The 16,622-nt window shown below is 49.5% G+C and overlaps 1 pseudogene; it reads left to right on the top strand.

Moving 5' to 3' along the window:
* Positions 1–3,532: 3,532 nt before the first annotated feature.
* Positions 3,533–13,039, top strand: LOC112577702 (annotated as a pseudogene).
* Positions 13,040–16,622: the final 3,583 nt, after the last annotated feature.

Here is a 16,622-nt window from a genome sequence, read left to right on the forward strand (position 1 = left end):
CTCTGATACTGTGGGGGCTGTTAAAGTAGAGGAGGGACTATGACAATATGGAAAACTATTATAATAAAGGGAATTATTACAATAGAGGGGGATCATTCTGTGGAGGGGTACCGGGGTCCAGCCCCGGTTGGATCCAGGGATTCCCTCGGGAGGACGACGTTGGCAAAAAGGATAGCAAAGCAAAGAGATCAGAGGCTTGATATAACTGGTTTGCGTGGGAAACTAATAAAGTTCGTGACACCGAACTTGCTCCCACCACGGAGGCCACAGGCACTCTCTCAAATCGCTGAAGGTGCCCCACCTTAGGCACCTTCTCGAGTGGGTCTTAGAAGCCCAGGCAAGTAAGTGGTCTCAGAGAGCCCCCACGCTCCAATTATTCATCCTGAAGGAAGAACAAAAAAGAAAAGGAGAGAAAAGGAAGCAAGAATGACACGGGGAGACCAAGCTTGATGAGCATGGCCCACAACTTTATCTTCCAAAGTAGCTATTATACCTTAAGTTGTGCATAGAGGATTATAGGGGGTGTAGAGTCATGCAAGGTCAGCAGTCCTTGATCCTTATCGAAGCCATGCTTTCTTTCTGCAAACTTATCATATGCAAAGGCTTTAGGTGATTTACATCATCTTCTGGCCAGGAGGCCTGTTAACATTTTATGACCCTTTCTTCAGAAAACTTATTTTTCTCTAAAGGTGATTATTCTAAAGTCAGGCGCCACCCTCCAAAAGCATTAGATAAAGTTGCATTCCTATAGGCAAAAGTGTGGTGGGTTATAACAAGAAAAGAATTAACTCAAGGGTCTAAGGTTACAAACATTAAAGCTATTACTTACATTTCTATATACCAACTATATTAATCAATACACTCCCAGGGACACAGTAGGTAAGGGATATGGAAACTTGGCAGCAAGCATTAGCTCAACAAAGAGATCCTCTACTAGTTCTATTCTAACAATTTTAACTCTCTGAGAAGCTCTGCATTGTTAGAATATCTTAAGCTTCCTGTGCCTCTCGTGGTTGGGAGGCTGTGAACAATCACATGCGTAGCTGCAGGAGTCTGAACAAACCTGTCAGGCAAGCTAGAAAGTCATCAGAGGGGTTTGAATTGAAACACTCCTATTATGCCCAGGAGACTTATTAACTAGAGCTCTAAGTTGATTTTCTTCAGAGAAAGGTGGTCAGGGATAGCCCCCCGTTAATGTCAGAAGAGTTGGTGAAAGGCATGAAATAGTAAAACAGACAGATTTTGGTTTGGGGGTAGATGCTCAGGCAGGTCCAGGGGGCCTCTCGAGTCCTGATTCACCTTTGCCTTCAGGGCCTCTCCGCATGACCTTTGTCATGGGTGGGAACTCCCATGCTGGCTCCCGGCAGAGGGGTACTATTATAGAAGAGGCAGAACTATGTGTGGAGGGAGGACTCTTGCCATAGAGGGGGGCTATTACAATAGAGGAAGACTCACTGTTGAGAGGTGACTATTATAATATATGTGAGACTATTATAGTAGAAGGTGGTCTATCTTTGTAGAGGGGGGCTATTACTGTACAGAGGGGACTATGACAAAGAGAGAGGGACTATTATAATAGAGGAGGACTATTACCTTAGGGGGGACTATTATAATGAATGGGGGTCTATTACTGCAGACAGGACTATTACAATAGAAAGGGATTACTGAAATTGAGGAAGACTATTACTATAGAGGGTGGATCATTATGATAGAGAAGAGACTATTAATATAGAGTAGGGACAACAGAAGGGGACTATTAGTGTAGAGGGGAAACTAACAGTACAGGCAGGACTCTTACAGTAGAAGGGGGATTTTGACTGTGGAAGGGGAATACTGACAACAGAGGGAGATTACTAGATGAGAGACTGTTAACACAGAGAGAGACTTATTACAATAGGGGGTGGATTATGACAGTAGAGGGGGATGTTTACTGTAGACAGAGATTATAGCAATGGAGGACTTTTACTCTAGAAGGGGGATATTAGAGGCAGACTTATAATTTAAGGGGACTACTACAATCAAGGAGGACTATTATTGCAGAGAGGGGACTATGACAGTACTACTGTAGAAGGGGAACTTTGAAAATAGAGGGGTGTATTATATATAACTCACTATATATATATATAGTGATATATATATCACTATATAGTAGGACTATGACATTAGAGGGGGGGCTATTTCAGTAGAGGAGAGACTTTTACTGCAGAGGGGGGACTATTACAATAGAAAGTGAAGTATGACAATAGAGACAGGACTGTTAGTGTATGGGGTGGAGGGCTATGACAATAAAGGAGAACTATTACTCTATTAGTTCTCTAATAGAGAACTGTTACCCCATAGGGGAAACTGTTAATATGACAATAGAGAGGAGCTAATACTGTAGAACAGGAACTATTACTATAGAGGGCGGACTATGACAGTAGAGGAGCACAGTTACTGTAGAAGTGGAATTTTGACAATAGAGGGCTATTACTCTAAACACTATGACATTAGTGTTAGTTGCTCAGTCGTGTCCAACTCTTTGTGACCACATGGACTGGTAGCCTGCCAGGCTTCTCTGTCCATGGGATTCTCCAGGCAAGAATACCTGAGTGGGTTGCCATGCCCTTCTCAACTATGACATTAGAGGGGGATATTACCATAGAAGGGGAACTATTTCTGTAGAGGGGGGAACCATGACAACATAAGGAGACTATTACTGTAGAGGGAGGACTATGAAAACAGAAGGGAACTATTACTATAGAGAGGGGACCTTAAGAACAGAGACAACCCCTGTCCATGGAGAGCAATAAACACAAAAATAAAGGTCCAGGCATGTGTTTGCCATGAAAGGAGTCCTGATGGCATGCAGACCACCAGGACACCCACCCATAACAGGAGACAGGGGACACTCAGACCCTGACTGGAGGCATTCCCAGCTTCTTAGCTGCTCAGGTGGGTGCTTCATCCTGGGAGCCTGTCCAGTCACTTTTACTGCAGCAACACCCACCAGATGGAGAGACCGCCTCTGGGGAGTGAAGGGCGTGTGACCTTGTGCCTGGGCTCCATCGCCCCTAGGATGGAAGCCCCCATACCTGGAGCCCACAGGCTCGACTGGGCCCCTCTCAGCCCCAAGAGGAGGGGGCTGGTGCACAGTGCGAGGAAGGGGGACCCTCTGGAGGGGGTCGCCAGCTCTAGCCTCAGGGAGAACTGACTTGAGCTGCTGGGGTCTGTCTGTTGGTCCCTGTCACCCCGCTCTCTTGCTCCCCCTCAAACCCCCACTTAACCACCTGTGTCTCTCTTCTCCCTTGCCCTACTTCTTTCGGTCTCTCTTTATGTCTCTGTCCATTTCTCTCTGTGTCTCAGTTTCTCTGTCTCTAAAGCACTTCTCCCCTCTCCACCACCCCATCCTCCTTTCTTTTGGAGAGAAGTCCACAGGTACCGGTTTCTCAGAGCCACGCCTCCACGCTGCCAGCACCGGGTCTTCTGTATGTCCTGTTTTAATTATGCAACACCCCATTTCCTCCCCCAGATCGCCCAGGCTCGGCCTCTTATGGGATGGCAGGTGAGCTCTCCCAGCTCCTTCCTATGCCACCAAGGTGAACGCAGACTGGATGTCAGTGCTGAGCTCTTGGGTCTGGGACATGCCCCTGCACCACCTCTCCATCCCAGGTGAGGCCCCGCAGGCTCGGCTCAGCAGGGATGCGGCTGCAAGACGGGTCCAAGTGTGGGAAGCCTTAGAGCCAAACATGCACACATGCAGGCACACACAGGCACACTGAACACACACACACACACACATGCACACTGAACACACACACACACATGCACACACACACACCAAACACACATGCACACATACTGCACACACATACATACACACACCAGCACCTTCCTTTGTCTGTCCACTTTATCCCATTCAACCCGGAAGGTACGAGAACCCCCGAGAGCCTGCCTTCAGGACACATGCTGGCCTCCCTGGGGGGCGGGGTTGTGTTTTCTCAGCCAGTCGGTCCTACTCCTGGGCCCTAACCCACGTTTTCCATCAGAGCTTGTGCAGCACCTTCTGCACTTGAGCCTGGAGGGCCCAAAGTTTAAGGGGGCCACCCGCCCCCAAAACAACTCGATAAGTGGTACCAGAACTATCTAATTAAAATGAGGAACCTCTGACTCCAGCCAGTTTGGTTGCAAAAAGTGCTGCAAAGCTCAGCTATGGGCGGGCATCTGGACTTGGGGATGGCCAGTGGTGACCAGGCAGGCGGGCACTTCCAGGGTGACACTGCTGTGCTTAGGCCATCTGAGGGGTGGCCACCAGACACCGTGGCCTGGGAGGGGAGGGTCCCTGCCAGACAGCACCCTGCTCACCTCCTCAAGGTGCAAACGTGCCCCATTCTCCACCGGCACTCCTCTGGCCGTGCAGACACTGGGCCCTGCCCTGGCTCTGTGACCCTGGGCACTGCCCGCTGGGAGCGCACATGGACAGTTGGACAAACAGGAAGTGCTGTTTTCTATGGAAGGCAGCTTTAGATTCCTTCTCACCCTCTCGATAGCTGTGGGGTTCTATGCCGGCCACCCCACCCCACCACGGGAGGAGGGGCCCCCACACGACTCTTCCCTTGAGGGTGTGGAGCAGACAGGGAACCGTAGACCCAGTCTCTCAGCCCTTCCGGGTGCTTCCCCGTCAGGAAAGCTGTGGGGGCCCTACAAGGAGGAGGCTTCCAAGTCTTCAGGACCACAGAGGGGCCCTTGGCCACTCTCCTTCCTGTACCCCTTACAAAATAACTCGTGCTGCCTCTCCCCCAAGCCCGGGCACCACTCATCTGCTTCTGTCTTTGTAAATTTGCCTGTTCTGGACATCTCTTATAAATGGACAGGTAAAATGTGTCCTTCTGTGTCTGCTTCTCTCACTGACCATCGTGTGTTCAAGGTCCATCCATGATGTAGCCTGTGTCAGAACTTCACTCCTTTTCATGGTGACTCATACACCACTGTGTGCATGGACCACATGCTGCTGACCCACCCATCCATCCATCCACCCACACACCCACCCATCCACTCATCTATCTGTCCATCCACCCACTCACCTATCCATCCACTCATCCATCCAACCACCCACCCAACCATCCATAAATCCACCCATCCATCATCCATTCATCCATCCATCTATCCACCAACCAATCCATCATCCACCCATACACCAATCGATCCATCCACCCACTCACCATCCATTCATCCATCCATCCACTTATCTATCCACCCATCCATTCACTCTTCCATAACATCATCAAATCAAATTATATTATGAACTTGTAAATCCTCCTTCCCATCCCTTAACCCTGAGAATAAATAAGAAAAGAAAAAAAGAGAAAGAAATAAAGCTAGTCCAAACCTATGTTCAGAGACAGAAGGGAAGATTTCTGGATTGTCCCCAGGTGACTGCTAAAATGTGAACCTCTCCACACTGTCTCTGAAACAGATCACACAGATTTAAAATGGAAAAGAATAAGTAAAACCACACATAAATGACCACAACATTGACGTCATAAAGAGCCTGAAAATACTATGAATAACTTCAAAGTACTTGTAACTAGAGAGGGTCTGTCTGTGCTCAGTTGTGTCTGACTCTTTGCAGCCCCATGGACTGTACCCACCAGGCTCCTCTGTCCATGGGATTCTCCAGGCAAGAATAATGGAGTAGGTTCTCATTCCCTTCCCAGGGGATCTTCCCAACCCAGGGATCACCCCTGCATCTTTTATGCCTCCTGCTTTGGCAAGCGGGCTCTTTCCCACGAGCACCACCTGGGAAACAACAAACCATAAAATCAAAAGCCATCTTAAGCCTTTCCTGACCAAAAATGGGATTTCTTAAATAAATTGACTTTCACTTTTTCACATCTGCAGAGACCCCCATTTCGAGACAAGATTCAGTTCCCAGGAATCAGTGGATATGTCTTTTGGGACTCCCCCATACCCCGCGGGGCTATAGCTGTGCATCCTTAGGGTGGCTTGGGGGCACAGAGGACAGGCTCAGGGGGTGATGTGTCCCCCGCCTGGTTTGCCTGCAGGGAGCCACAGCATGATAACCTACTGCCTGAACAAGAAGTCACCCATCTCTCACAAGGAGTCGAGGCTGCTGCAGCTTCTGGGCAAAGTGCTGCCATGTGTCACCTTGCCCGTAATGCTCAAGAGGTCCACCACCAGGTGAGGGTCTGCGGGCACGCCTGGGCCCTGGACCCAGCTTCAGCCGCTAGTGTCACCCACAGCGGGTGGTGTCCTTATCCCTCTTGGGGAAACGGGATTGAGAAGAAACCTGCTATAAAGCAGAATTGCTGTTTAGTCGCTCAGTCATGTCTGATTCATTGCAACCCCATGGACTGTAGTCTGCCAGGCTTCTCTGTCCATGGGATTCTACAGGCAAGAATACTGGAGTGGGTTGCCATGCCCTCCTCCAGGAGATCTTCCCCATCCAGAGAGCCTCCCAGAAAGGTAGGAAAGGACACAGCTTTACTGTGGAACCAGCCTGAAGCCAGAACGGGGACCCATGGACTAACAGCATCACCGTCTGAAGTCACAGAGGCTGGGGGAGCTGGGAGGGGAAGGAGGAGGCTGGGTCCAGCCCTTTGTGCAGCTGAGCTGACACCAGAGCTCCTTCCTGGTCCCAGATAAGCAATAGCTGAGTTCCCATGTCCTCTGAGGTGGATTTACATTTACACCCCAGCACCCTCTCCAGGGAGACTTTCTTGGTGGCGCAGATGGTAAAGAATCAGCCTGCAATGCATAGGACCTGGGTTTCATCCCTGGATCGGGAAGATCCTATGGAGGAGAAAATGGCACCTCACTGTAGTATTCTCACATGGGAAGTCCCATGGACAGAGGAGCCCGGCAGGCTAGAGTCCATGGGGTCACTGAGAGTCAAGATGACTGAAGCAACTGAGAACACACTCACGCACTCACACCCTTCCCCTGTAGTGCTTCTCCAGGGTGGATCGGGGGTTTTATGGGGTGCAGAGAAGCCGGGGTGGGAGGCAGTCATTGTGGAGGATGGAGAGGAGTCAATGGCGGGGGCCCTGTCTGTGAGGAGGGGGCACCCAATTGACAGTGGTCCTGTCACTGGCACACACATTACCCAGGGGGTGGATGCAGGATGGGGTAGAAAACCCATCTGGGCCCAGGTGCCTGCAGGAGTACGGGCCCACCTGGACGGGACAGATGGCCCCCGCCTTCCTGTACCCGCACTTGAGGGGCACTCATATTCCTGGTTTTTCTGCTCCCAGGCTGGTCCTCCCAAGAGGACAAGAGGCTGTCAAGCACAGCTCTTACCTGTGTAATTGCCTCCTCCTGGGAGGTCCCTGGTTGCTGGAATCCTCCTCAGGGGTTCTGATTGGCAGGGAGCCAGGGCTGGAATGGAAAAACTACATTCTTGTTTTCATCAGGTGCCTACAGCCTGGCCTTAAGAGCTCACACCCAGAGGAGGGAGCGAGCAGCAGGGGGTCCACCAGAACCTGGGAGTCCTGCAGGACTGGGGTCCCTCTGCTCGGAGGGTCCCTTGGTGCTGGGTCCCTCTCTTCTGCGTCCCTCCAGGGCAGGGTCCCCTCCATACTGGGGGACCTTGGTGCCATGGTCTCAAGTGGTATGGCTGCCAAAGAGATCTGGGTGTGTGCGGGGTGGGGGCACAGGTGGTGGTCTTTCAGGGGGTGTTTAACATCAGTGGCTGCAGCAGCACTTCATTTAATCCTTGTAGAGGTGGATGGCAAGTGCCTGACAATAGCTGACAATATTCATATGAGTCTTTGTTTTTTCTTTTAATTTGGATGGGGGGGGGCTGTGACATCTTTTTTCATTTTTTATCCTTATATCTTTTTCTTTTTCCATTACGACTCTGTGTAGAGAACACAGTACCATTTTCTGCTACTAGTTTATGTTAATATTAGTTTTTGCTTTTTCTTTTATTTTGGATAGAGAGAATCTATTATTTTCTTCCCCACTTTTTTATCCTTATGTTTTTTTTTCTTTTTCCATTATGACTCCTTGTAGAGAACACAGTACATTTTCTGCTGCAAATTTATATTAGGGCTTCCATGGTGGCTAGTTGGTAAAGAATGTGCTTGCAATGAGGGTGATGTGGGTTCGATCCTGGGTTGGGAAGATCTGGAGAAGGGAAAGGCAACCCATTTCAGTAATCTTGCCTGGATAATTCCATGGACAGTGGAGTCTGGTGGGCTACAGTCCACTGGATCGAAATGAGTTGGAAACAACTAAGCAACTTTCACTTTTCAATGTACGTTAAAGTTTTTTTTTTTGCTTTTTCCTGTCTTATTTGTGTAGTGGACAGATGTTTTGTCCTTTCGTTCTCTTCCCTTGATTCCTTCTTGCCTTTCCTAGTGCTGTTTGTGGGGGTGGGCACAGAACTCTGTGGGTCTAGTGTGTCCTCATGTCCAAGGGTCCAGCTTGGGTGTCATGGAGCCTTGGTGTTGAATCCCAGGGAGCTTCCACCCAGGGACTGCCTGAAGGAGCGTGAGGCTGGACTCTGCAGGAACACCCCCCACCCCCAAGACCACAATCTTGACCTGGGCTCTGTGCTCCACATGACCAGTGACCCTGGAGACCCCATTTCCCAGAAGCAGTGCCTCAACCCCAGCAGCACCAACACGGTTGATTTCACAGTGGCCAATGTGGCCCTCAGTTGGGCATCCTCAGTGCATGCCCAGCCCCTCAGTGGGGGGCCGCACTCTGTGCCCAGCACAGATGACCGACCTCTGTGTGCAAGTGCTGAGCATCATGAAGCACCTGGATGCTGGCGTGAGGACCTGCAGATGGCACACATGGAGGAGGGCACCGAGAGGAACCTGCACTCTGCACTCTGGCCACATGGTGTACAGGACGGCCCTCATGGAGGTGGGGGTGGGGGCAGGGGTATGGACGGTGTGGTCCGCCAGCCAGGGACACGCACGTCTGGTCCAGGCAGGAGGAGGAGGGCCTCTGAGTGGATGGGCACACGTCCACTGAGATGGACATATGGTCACTCCAGGCAGGAGAGGCTGACCTCTAAAGGGGCAACACAGGTCCACTCCAGTAAGAAGACACTGACCTCTAAGGGAATGGACACACATCCACTCAGACGGACACACGTCCACTCAGACGGACACACGTCTACTCAGACGGACACACGGTCACTCCAGGTAGGAGAGGCTGACCTCTAAGGGGACAACACAGATCCACTCCAGTTACAAGACACTGACCTCTAAGGGGCTGGATACACAGCCACTCAGACGGACACACGTCCATTCAGATGGACACACAGTCACTCCATGCAGGAGAGGCTGACCTCTAAGGGGACAACACAGGTCCACTCCAGTAAGAAGACACTGACCTCTAAGGGGACAGACACACGGTTACTCCAGGCAGGAGAGGCTGACCTCTAAGGGGACAACACAGGTCCACTCCAGTTAGAAGATGCTGACCTCTAGGGGGATGGACACACATCCACTGAGATGGACACACGTCCACTCAGATGGACACACGGTCACTCCATGCAGGAGAGGCTGACGTCTAAGGGGACAACACAGGTCCACTCCAGTAAGAAGACACTGACCTCTAAGGGAATGGACACACATCCACTCAGACGGACACACATCCACTCAGACAGACACACGGTCACTCCAGGCAGAAGAGGCTGACCTCTAAAGGGACAACACAGGTCCACTCCAGTTAGCAGACACTGACCTCTAAGGGGACAGACACACGGTCACTCCAGGCAGAAGAGGCTGACCTCTAAGGGGACAACACAGGCCCACTCCAGTTAGAAGATGCTGACCTCTAAGGGGACAGACACATGGTCACTCCAGGCAGGAGAGGCTGACCTCTTAGGGGACAACACAGGTCCACTCCAGTTAGAAGATGCTGACCTCTAGGGGGATGGACACACATCCACTGAGATGGACACACGTCCACTCAGATGGACACATGGTCACTCCATGCAGGAGAGGCTGACCTCTAAGGGGACAACACAGGTCCACTTCAGTTAGAAGATGCTGACCTCTAAGGGGATGGACACACATCCACTCAGACGGACACACGTCCACTCAGATGGACACACAGTCACTCCATGCAGGAGAGGCTGACCTCTAAGGGGACAACACAGGTCCACTCCCATTAGAAGACACTGACCTCTAAGGGGACAGACACACGTCCATTCCAAGCATGAGAGGGCTGACCTCTGGCATCAGTCACTCAGAATTCCCAACCAACGTGCCTTTCTGAACTCACACCTGCACCCCTGGCCTCTGGGGTGTCTCCCAGAATTTGGCTATACCAGGTCCCTGACACGTCTTTTCCTGTGTCCAGTTTTGGGGTGTCCAGTCCATTCTCTCGGCTGCTGGCCAAGTCACTTAATGTCTTACTCTGGCCTCGGCACCCAGTGTCCCCACCACAGAACCTAATGACCCTTGGGGTCTGGAGGTTCTGTCCTGGGCCTCAGTGTGCATGCACCCTGCTGGCCTCACACGCTCCCTGGAGTACAGACTTATAAGCACTGCTCTCTGCTGCTGTGCATGCACACACACATGCATATCCGTGCACACACAGACCCTGAACACATGCACACCTGTGTGTGCACCTGTACCTACTGGAGCGTGTACATACGCACACACACACACACACACACACTCACCAGAGCAATGCCACGGCTCCCCACTGCCACTCAGGAGAGGCTGGGTCCCTTGGGAACAGGCGCCATGCTTTATGTCTTTGTGTGTCAGGACACCCCAACCTGTCTGTAGAGTGGCTGTGTTGGGGGAATTCCCCACCCATGACCCTCTGTCTCTCACTACAAGGCCCTTCACCCCACCCCCACCCAGGACATGCTCATGGAGATTTCAGAGTGGCTGGAGAACCACCCCAAGGAGGTGGTTATCCTGGCATGCAGGAACTTCAAGGGTGTGATGGAAGACCTGCATGAGTACCTGATGGGCTGCATCAAGAACATCTTTGGGGACATGCTGTGTCCCCATGGGGTGAGCAGGGGCCACAGGCTCCCCATGATCTTGGCAGCAGGGGTGGTGGGAGCACTAGGCCTCACTGTAATCAGACTATCCGCTCACTGTGTGAGGCTGATTCAGGCACCAGGTGATGCTGCTCATGGAACCCCAGTAATCCACCAACCACTGTCTCCACTCAAACACCCCAATGACCAGCCCATCACTGGTCACAAGCACCCCCAATAATCCACCCTGCCTGGTCTCTATTCAGACACCCCCAAAATCCATCCATCACGTCTCACAATGCCCCAGTAATCCACCCACCATTTCCTATCAAAAACCCCAATAATCTATCCACCTCTGTTTCCACTCAAACACCCCCAAAATCTACCAATCACTGCTCAAGACACCCCAATAACCCACCCATCACCATCTCCAGACACCCCAGTAGTCTACCCACTAGTGTCTCTACTCAGACATGCCAATAACCCACCCATGACTGTCTCTTCTCACAGAGAACCCAATAACCAGCCCATCACTGCTCATAGACACCCTAATAATCCACACATCACTGTAGCTTCTCGGACACCCCCAATAACTGACACATCCTGTCACAAGGCACCCCAATAACCCCTGTGCACATGTTTTACAGGCACCCGGATGATTCTCCCCCTAGGAGGTGCTGGCTCTGCACCAGCTGTGGTCCCAGGGCCAGCAGGTCATCCTGTCGTACAAGGACGAGGCATCCATGAGTCAGCATGCAGAACTGTGGCCCGGTATCCCCTACTGGTGGGGGAACCAGGTGAAGCCCCGAGCCCTCATCCACTACCTGGAGCTCATGAAGAGCTGCAGCCACCCAGGGGAGTGCCGCCTTCAAACCAGGACACCTGGTCACACACATGTCCTAGTGCATGGGGCTGGTTTTGGGTTCAAGTGGAGAAATGGAACAGGACGTATTAGGGGACGTTATTCTGTTCAGCACATGGGGACCAGGGCGGACATCCTTGGGGACGTTACTGTGTCCACCACAGGGGGTCAGGATGTAGACAGGATGTGGACATCCGTGTGGACATTATTGTGTCCACCACACGGGGCCAGGACATGGACATCTTTGGGGTCACTGTCCAGCCCGCCTGCCCTCTGTAACAGGAGAAATTCATGAATCAACACTCCTGTGAGCCCCTGCTGTCTGAACTTCGGTCTCTGTCGGACATCTGAATCTCTGACCTCTGCGGAGGCCAGAGTCTGGGTGGGTGATGGCACAGCTTGGTGACTGCGTGTGCAGGTGACCCCATGGGTTAAGGGTCGCATGGGTGGGTGATCCCAAGGGTTACTGGTCACATGGGTGGGAGACCGTGTTGGTTGGAGACCGTGTGGGTAGGTGACTGTGTGGGTGGGTGACCGTGTGGATGGGTGACCGGTTTGAGTTGCTGAGTGCAGGGTGGGTTACCATGTGAGTTGCTGACCCGGTGAGTGGGTGACCGCATGGGCAGGTGATGGTGTGAGTGGGTAATCATGTGGACAGGTGAGCACATGCCCTCAGGTTAGAGACCCCATGGGTGGGTGCCCACGGGGGTTGGTGGCCAGTGGAGGGATCACTGCATGGGGTAGTGACCCCGTGGGTGGGTGACCATGTGAGTTGGTGACCACACGGTTTGGTTGGCCACATGACTCCGTGGGTTAGTGGCCGCACGCGTGGGCGGCTGACCCCACAGCCGGCACCATGAACTGCAGCCCCTCTCTTGTCCGAGGCAGGTTGTTGGTGGCCAGCATCAACCTCACAGAGAAGCTGGAGTTTGTCCGCGTCCACCCGGCCTGGTCACTGGAGAAGCTGACCTAGTGGGGGCTCCCCTACCTTTGCGCATGGGTGTGGGGTGAGTGCCTGGGGTCGGCCACCGGCCGTATCAACACCGTCGCAGGCGACTTCATCTGGGCCGAGGGGTTTGTTGGCGATGTCAGTGGGTTGAACTGGAAGCTGCTTTGGGGCTGACAGACGGCACATGTGTGGAGCTGGGCATCGCGGAGGCTGCATCTCGGTCACGTCCTGTGACGTTACCAGCCTTAACTGGAAGCCGCCTCGGGGCTGAGGGACGGCACACTGAGGAGCTGGGCGTTGCGGAGGCCACTCCTAGTCACATCCTGTGATGTTACCAGCCTGAACCAGAAGCCGCCTCAGGGCCGACGGTCCACGTTGAGGAGCTGGGCATTGCGGAGGCTATTCTCAGCCCTGTCTTGTGGGGCTTGTCATCCGTCCACGCGTCCACTGAATGTGGGTGACTGCCGAGGTGGGGCCAGGTGGCAGGGTCCATGGTCTCCTCGGTCCTCCGTGTGTCTCTCGGTGAATGCAGGGTGTGAGGTGATGATTAAAGGTGAGTGCATGATTTGTACAATCACATCCTCAGGGAGACACACCTGGTTCTCGGGTCTGTGGCTTCCCCATGGGAGAGGCTGGGGTGGCCGCCTCCCCCTGGGCACTGAGACTAGCAGACGGTGACCCCCAGCTGGGGAGGGGAGGAGGCGCTATGACATAGTGTCCATAGGAGGGGACTGAGCGCATAGCGATCCCACTGACAAATCCCTTTTATTAGATAAGGGGCTTCCCTGATGGCTCATTTAAGAAGGCCTTCTTAGCTCTCCTTGCTAGTCTTTGGGACTCTGCATTCAGGTGGCTATATCTTTCTGTGTCTCTTTTGCCTTTCTCTTCTCTTCTCATCTATTTGTAAGGCCTCCTCAGACACCCATTTGGCCTTTTTGCATTTCTTTTTCTCGTGGATGGTTTTGATCACCACCTCCTGTACAATGTTAGGAACCTCCATCCATAGGTCTTCTGGTACTCTGTGTGCCAGATCTAATCCTTGAATCTATTTGTCACTTCCAAAGTATACTCACAAGGGATTTGAATAAAGTAAAGGAACAGAGGAAAACAACACAATGGGAAAGACTAGAGATCTCATCAAGAAAATGAGAAATGCCAAGGGAACATTTCATGCAAAGACAGGCACAATAAAGGGCAGAAACGTTATGGGCCTAACTAAAGCAGAAGAGATTAGGAAGAAGTAGCAAGAATACACAGAAGAACTGTTAAAAAAAAATCTTAATAACCTGGATAACCACAATGGTGTGATCACTCACCTAGAGCCAGACATCCTGGAGTGCAGACACATGGGCCTTGGGAAGCAGCGGTACGAGCAAAGCTAGTGGAGGTGATTAAATCCTAGCTGAGCTCTTTCAAACCCTAAATGGTGGTACTGTTAAAGTGCTGCACTCAATACGCCAGCCAGTTTGGAAAACTTGGCAGTGGCCACAGGACTAGAAAAGGTCAGTTTTCATTTCAATCCCAAAGAAGGACAATGCCAGACAATGTTCAAACTATTGCACAACTGCACTCATTTCACATGCTAGCAAGATAATGCTCAAAATCCTTCAAGCTAGGCTTCGACAATATGTGACCCGAGAACTTCACAGTCCACACATCCAAACAGTTGATTCTAAATGCACAGTGATGCCACAAAGATGGTCAAGGCAAAGACACACAATGTGATTTTATTTATGTCTAAATCAGTGAAATAAAATATTCACTGCAATGTACAAACGTTTTTAGCATGAAAAATCTTATATTTGAATATGAAATATCCTGCTGAAATTGAAAAATATGTTTTAAAGTGAAATTCTTTCTTAATTGTCAATTATTTTGAGACTATGGAAAAAAGAAAATAAAATTATGTTCATTGGGGCTGCTTCAGTTCAGTTCAGTCGCTCGGGCGTGTCCAGCTCTTTTTATTGGAGGCTGCTTAAACTTTCACAGATTTTTTTTCTTAAAAATTCCCTTACACTTTTACAGTCTTAATTAGACATAAAACGATCAGTAGATTTTATCCTATGTTTGTTTTCTGAACATTTTCATTTCCTCTAATTTATGAATGTAACTAGAATATTTTTCTATTAAAAATTAAAAATTACTCCTCTCTCCTGTGTGGAACACACTGTTTACACTACTGTTGGGAGACATTTTATTGCCTAAAACCTTTCATAATTCAGCTCTATGATCTAGGGTTTTTAGTTTGTTTGTTTTGCTTTGTTTAGGCTGAGAATTTTCTCATCTATTTTTAGTATCTTCAGACTCTCTGTTAGGCATATGTCTGCTGTTGTTTACTTGCACAGTCGTGTCCCAACTCTTTGCCACCCCATGGACTGTAAGCCCACCAGTCTCTTCTGTTCACGGGGATTCTCCAGGCAAGAATACTGGAGTGGGTTGCCATGCTCTCCTTCAGGGGATCTTCCTGACCCAGAGATGGAATTCGCACCTGCTACGGCTCCTGCATTGCAGGCGGATTCTTTACCACTGAGTGAAAATAGATCATGTATACATGAAACCCACTTTAATTATGAAGACTCATAATTGGCGAAAAGCAAAGATGGAGAAGCCCAAACAAGCATTCATCTTTTACCAATTAATAATAAGAAAAATACCCTTCATTTCAATTTGCCCTCCTTTATTTTTTCAATTAACTTTTCATTGAAGGATGATTGCTTTCCAGAATTTTGGTGTTTTCTGTCAAACTTCAACATAACAGTATTTCTTAACTCATAGTTTATCTTCAATATCATCTTATCCTGTGTCAATAACTTCTTTTAACATTTCTTATAGACAAGATATCGTCTGAGAATGAATTCCCCAATTTTTTGTTGATATGAGAATATCTCCTTCTCCTTTGTTTTTGAAGGATAATATTCCTGGAAGTAGAAGTTAATTTCAGTAGTTGTTTTTTTAAAAGCATTTTATTTATTGACATGTTGTACCTGTACCATGGATTTACTAGTTAAGCTGTATAATTCATTGATTTGTAACTTATTCATAGGTTGAATAACCATAACCACAGCCTTATTCTAGAATATTTTCATCCCTCCAATGGGAAACACTCTCCAGTTGGTAGACATTTTCCATTTGCCCCTTCATCTGAGCCCTTTCATTCACTCCTCTATTTTTGGTCTTTAGAGCATTACCTAATCTGGGACATATGCATTCACATAAACAGTATACTGCAATACACAGCCTTTTGTTCCTGGCTTCTTTTAATTAACATAATCATTTCAGAGAGCTAGCATGTAATAGCTTGTATAAGAACTCCATTCATTTGATGGCCAAATAATTTTGCATTGCATGTTTTATTCGATCACCAGTTGATGGACATGTGAGTTATTTCAACTTTTTAAACTTTTTTTAGTTTATTTCTTCTTAAACTTTATTTTTAATTTAATAATTAAAAATTTTAAATTTAATAGTTTTTTCTGCATCTATTTAGGTTATTATATGATTTTTAGCTTTCCTTTGGTTAATATGGTCTGTCACATTGATTGATTTGCAAATATTGAAGAATCCTTGCATCCCTGGAATAAACCCAACTTGATAATGGTTTTTGGTGTGTTGTTGAATTCTGTTTGCTAAACTTTTGCTGAGGATTTTTTGCATCCATGTTCATCAGGGATACTGGCCTGTAGTTTTCTTATTTGGTCTTGTCTTTGTCTGGTTTTCATATCAGGGTGATGGTAGTCTTGCAGAATGAGTTTGGAAGTGTTCCTTCCTCTGCAGTTTTTTGAAAGAGTTTTAGAAAGATAGGCATTTGCTCATCTCTGAATGTTTGATAGAATTCACCTGTGAAGCCATCT

This window comes from Bubalus bubalis, chromosome X, assembly GCF_019923935.1.
Source record: "Bubalus bubalis isolate 160015118507 breed Murrah chromosome X, NDDB_SH_1, whole genome shotgun sequence".
NCBI lineage: Eukaryota > Metazoa > Chordata > Mammalia > Artiodactyla > Bovidae > Bubalus > Bubalus bubalis.